Source organism: Orcinus orca, chromosome 4 (assembly GCF_937001465.1).
Source record: "Orcinus orca chromosome 4, mOrcOrc1.1, whole genome shotgun sequence".
In the NCBI taxonomy this organism is placed as follows: domain Eukaryota; kingdom Metazoa; phylum Chordata; class Mammalia; order Artiodactyla; family Delphinidae; genus Orcinus; species Orcinus orca.
Genome location: NC_064562.1, coordinates 143,000,607 through 143,006,606, shown reverse-complemented (window position 1 = coordinate 143,006,606; position 6,000 = coordinate 143,000,607).

Here is a 6,000-nt window from a genome sequence, read left to right as displayed (position 1 = left end):
ACCTGAAATCCTCTACTCCCAAATGTGACCAAGATAATGGCTAACGTTCCCGTATGCCTGCCATCTGTTTGAACCTGCTTCTAAAAATAATTTGAATCCAATAGATTAATAATTCTAGAAATTTAAAATACATTCTAATTATAGGACAGACATTCTTTCTATTGCATTCCCAGGTACTGTAATCTACAACAGAAAAAGCAATCAAGAAAACAGGCGTCCAGATATTTGCTGTCACTCACATAACACACAACAGCCAAGTGTATGTTCCTGCCATTTGTTGCTTGACAGAAGGATTCTCAGAACTCAAAGAGGGGTGAAAGGGCACCTACTGAGGAAATATCATCATTGCTGTCGGTCGGGGAGGTTTCAGTCATTTTACTGAGTTAAACACCACTGGGGAATCTCTTGCATTATGACAGGAGTTCATCAACGTTTTTGAAAAAACGTATTGTATCAGCATTTTTAATATAACCTCATTTGGAGGGTGGCGGAAGACAGTGTTGTAAAGCTTTTCACCATGAAGCACTATATCACAAGGTAATTGATATTTAAATTCTCATTCATCTGTATTACCCCTAGGTGTACCTTTTCTAGAAGAAAAAAAAACTATTATTTTTTAATTCAAAATTTATGTTAAAGTTTGATTATTCATCTAATAAAATACATGAAAATAAGATTGATTTTTATACATTATTGGCTTTTGTATGATTATTATAAACTGCAACCTTCATACAGTGATAAGGCATCACTATTTAAATATATACATTCTAACCATGCTGTGGACTATTTCTGGGGGATGATATATGTTTAAATGTATCATTAATAATCAAGCTTTATATAAAATTATAAAATAAAAAATTTACTAAATCTTTGGCAAGATGACTACTTCTAACAGTTAATAATATTAAGGGAGTAAAAGACTGTGATAAATGGGGAGATTATATTTGAGTTATTAAAAGTAGCAGTGCTGGGCTTCCCTGGTGGCGCAGTGGTTGAGAGTCTGCCTGCCGATGCAGGGTACACGGGTTCGGGCCCTGGTCCGGGAAGATCCCACATGCCGTGGAGCGGCTGGGCCCGTGAGCCATGGCCGCTGAGCCTGCACGTCCGGAGCCTGTGCTCCGCAACAGGAGAGGCCACAACAGTGAGAGGCCCGCGTACCGCAAAAAAAAAAAAGTAGCAGAGCAAAGAGAAAGGAAGGCTACAAGTATACATTAAATAGAGCATTAATTTAAGCACTATCAATCCTGTTGTGGAACAAGTATACATAGAATATTAAGTAAAAGTGGCGTATGTGCTAATAAAATGGATCTGTCTTGTATTTCAAATATGTAAATCATATGAAATAATTGATGCTAGAAAAATATTGTGTCATCTCTGATAGGAGGTTTTCATGTTCAAACCTTTTGAGTGACCTAAAAAGTCTGACCTTTCCACCTTTATATTATTTCTTAATGAAAGAAAAATCATGTTTAAAAAAGTATGAAGTTTTGACCAAATAAATAGTATAGTTATTGGAAATATAATTTATGTTTCTCTGGCTACCCTGATTGATACAGGTAGGTTGAAGTTCTTACTTTCTTTTAAATTTGAGAGTTCTGGGAATGGGAGGGAGATATTTTTCAGGGACAAAAAAATTATTGTCTCAGAAATTACGGAGATAATTCTACTTGTCATTAACCCAGTTTAGTCTTAGCCCTATAGAGTCAGATAGTGACAATAAAACAGTTATGCACCATCTGGGAGATTTCTCGAATCACCTCCTAGACTTTCTGACCAGTCAGAGGACCCCTAATCATCCATGCCAATATTTAACTTGGAGTAGATTCCATTTCCAGAAAGGACCAAAGTGTAGGTGGACCTAAGGTGGTTTTGAAAAATGCAAGCGGGCCCTCAGAACTCCCAGCAACTGAGGTTTGAAATCTTTTCCTAAACCCAACAGTAATGCAAAGCCATATTTCACGTGATTAATTTTTGTATATAAGTTATCACATTAGAGTGGGGTTGTAGTGTATAAAATTAGTATGCTAAAAATCTAGAGCAAATATTAAACTTAAACATGGAGATCTGGAAGAATATTTGAACTAGAAGAACAATTTGGGGACATGTAAAATAGATAAGGTGATCTGATTAGTTTTGCAAGCAATAATTGGGAATGTTTATTAATTTTCAGGATGACTGTGTGTTGAAAGAGATTTTTTCTATGAATATTTCATGATTTGCATGGTCCAAGACTTCTAATCAAGGGAAATGTTTGAATAGCAAAGGCCTGGGAAGACAGAGGTTTAAAGATGTCTACCCAGAGACATTTGCTTCCATAAATAAAGACAAAAACTTTCCCCTTCCATCCTTGGAGAGTTTGTTTACATTAAAGAGGAATTAAGTCCTTCTCTGGAGAGGTGGGGGAGGGAAGGGGCAGGTGTGCCAGCATCACCTATATAAGCTCATAGTCTCATAGTTTGGGGGTTGCTCTCCTGTAATGTAAACCAACTACATATGCAGATGAAATATGATCCTAAGTCAGTCACCTTGTGGGGATTTGGAATATGGGGAACTGACACAAAATGCTACTGTATGAGTAATGAACTGTTTTCTCTGATCCAGAAGCTTCACACTTATGCCCATGTGAGTGTGCTCGCTCTCTCTCTCTATACATATAATATATATATACACACATATATAACTGATAGTGATATATTAAAATAAGGTATTGCAAAATATGGTTAGGATGTTCAAACGGACATTTGTTTTGCAGACTCTTTGCAAAAGTGCGTGTAGAACATTTTTTAAACAAATATTTGCATGTATTGAATCTGAAAATTTAGCTAATGCTATAGATCATGAAGTTTTGAATAAGGTGTTCCCTTTTCCATGAAATCATTTTCAACATAAAGATAAAATTATGGAAACTAATAATTTCGGTAAAGAATACGCTAAATGCCATTAATAAGGCTAGAATGAGGGCCATGACATAGTGATACATTCTTCAAACCTGACTTCTCTTTCTGTTTCATCTCTCCTGCCTTCAGCTAAAGAATTTTTTTTTTGCTTTTAAGGATTCATATGATTAGATTGTGCCCACCGGGATAATTCAGGATAATCTCCATATTTTAAGGTCTGTGACCTTAATTACATCTGCAAAGTCCCTTTTACCATGTAATATAACATATTCAGGTTCCGAGGATGAGGGCATGGACCTCTTTGGGGCCATTCTGCCCATGAGAGCCCATATACTGTGTGTAAGTTTTTTTAGTATCTCATTTATAAAATGGGCATACCAACACCTAACTCAAAGGAACATTTTGGAAGTCCATCAGACAATTGCAGAGCGCAGATTACCTCTCTTTCCTACTTTCTTCTTCTCAGGAGTGACTTAGGTGTTAATCTGACTTGCATATGTATTACAGAGTAGTGATGAAGAAAGCACTTCTCATAGAACTGAAATAAAATGGTTCCTTCACATTACTCACCATTTGCAGTCAACAGAAAGCCTAAATAAATGTGTAGTTAACATGTGTGGTGGAGCAAAATATCAGGTGACCCTGTTAAGCCCTTGGCAAGTGATGATTCAAAGTCAATCCAACACTGAATCCTATGACGGATGACGAAACTATTGATATTTTGTTTTGCTGATTAAAGAGGGATTCAAATGTTTTAGAGACAAACCTGTAGGACAGTTTTGTTAATAAAGCCATTGATAAAAGGACATTTGTTTATCTCTTGCAACACGGCCTTACATCTAGATTGATCCTCAGAGCACACTTGGTAAGATCAAAAACCAGACTTCCTTTGCACTCTCAGGAAACAAGCTTTAGTAACATGGCATTGCAAAAATCTTACATGTGAGAAATAAATATATAGATGGAAAATGTTCCTAATAGAACAAGAAATGACATCAACTCTATTGAAAAGATAAAACTACAACCAAAAAATTTACCTTGAATATGTGTATACCTTTAGATTTCACAAATTATTCCAACAATTATCTATGAATGTGAGTGTAAATTATTATTCCAAATTTATACATTCTCAAGAAGGTTACATGATTTTACTGTATTTAAACAGCTAGAAAGTCCCAGAAACAGCATCTACATCCATGTTTTTTTCTTTGAAAAAAAAATCTATTTTACTTACTTAACCAGTATGAAATATAGATGGAGAAACATAGTTTTATTATGTAACAGTTGAAAATTTTTTGAGATTTTCATTATTTTCACATTATTTTATGATATTTAAAAGAAAGCAAAAAAATCACACAAAAGTAGAAGTGTTAGTAAATTTGCAATATATATCAAACCTTCTTACTAAGTATATACTGCCTATCCTTCTTAAAGACAGAAAAAAGCATAGAGAGTAGATAACATAATTTGGAATGGGAAGACTAAAAGCTCCCTGACTGGATAAATAACAGATCAGTGTACTCATGTTCCTTAACATTGAAAGAGCAAGATTTTTTGTTGCTGTTTTTGTTTTGTTTTTTTATAATTTCGAAAATCTACTAAAAAAACTGACTGACTCTAGAAATTCCTTTTCTTCTGCAAAAGCATGAATGCCTAAAGTGCAAGGAAGTGGAAAAGTAAATAAATTATCTAATGGCAAATGACAGTTGTCAAGAGGAACATATAGAATGGTAGAGTCAAACTCTCTGCAATTAATCCAGTTCTTTAATTTTATTGAAAACTAGTATATTATTTTCTGATATATAAAGCATTAAAATTAATGTTTTTAATGTTATTTAACACAGTTTTTTACAATATAATTCAAAGTGGAGTATTTTTTTCTTATATTTGGCAATCAGGGCCGGATGGTCATTTCCTTAGGCTTTATATATAACAGTATTGTTATTGGAGAGATAGTATTTAAATTGAAATAAATTAATTCTAAACTCAGTGCTCTCTTTGACCCAGAATGTAGTAGTTGTAAGTAAAAAATCTCTATTGAATTTTAAGGAAATATTTTAAAAAAATACTTATTAAGGTAAATACGGTAAACTAGATTCTGATGTAAAGTAATACCCTTCTCTTGTTAAGTGAAGGGAGACTTACAGAATCTTAACAACATACTGGCTAAATGTGAAGGGCTGCTGTGCAAATCCAAAAATGCATACTGTCAATGTGAAACCTCTTTCATGATATGGAGAATACAAAATGTTTTATTCCAAAATTATGAAACTTCAGTATAGCAGAAGGACTACAGGAAACAATGGATAATAATAATTTATCATTTAAAACTATGTACACATATTTGTGGCCATTATCAGCTAATGTTAGGTAAAAAAATGGGGCTCAACAATCACATGCCCCCAAAAACTTAAAGAAAATACTATTTTCTTATGTGAGTTAAACCATGGGACACGTGCAGCTTCTGTTATTAAAAAAAAAAAAGTATTATTACCAGAGCAACAAGAATTTAGAGAAACCTGATTAATGATCAATGTTTGCCTTAGACTGAAACAGAACATTTTTCTCCGAAGTTTTAATTTTATTACAATCTAGATGTGTTTTTAAATTAGAACATATATTTCATGTCTCTCTTCCTTTTCCTTTTCTTCTTTATTTATTTTCCCCATGAAGATACTACTAAAGCTTTGGTGCCTCTTATAATCCTAGTAGCTTAGAACTAAGGAAATAAAATATTGGCTTAGCCAAAGATAGACAGTGTCAGTACTATGGAGGCTCATTCAGCAACTGTAGCACATAAAAAGGACACTATGGCATTGTGCACTGAACACTCTCTAGAGGAGAAGACACCACAAGAAATAGAGTCAGATGTCTGATCCATCTAACACATTTATTTCTCAATACAAATTGTAATTTGAATTCTAGTTCATATATCCCTGCCTCTTCTCAGTTTAGTCAAAGTGAATCAACTGGATTCTAGTTAAATCTCAGACCTAGACAAGACTGAGTTTCTACCCAGGCAAGCTGAAGTCTTGAGTCTGGACTGTGGTAAATTCCCCAATCAACCAACCTTTTTTACACTTCTGAACTTGATGAATTTCTT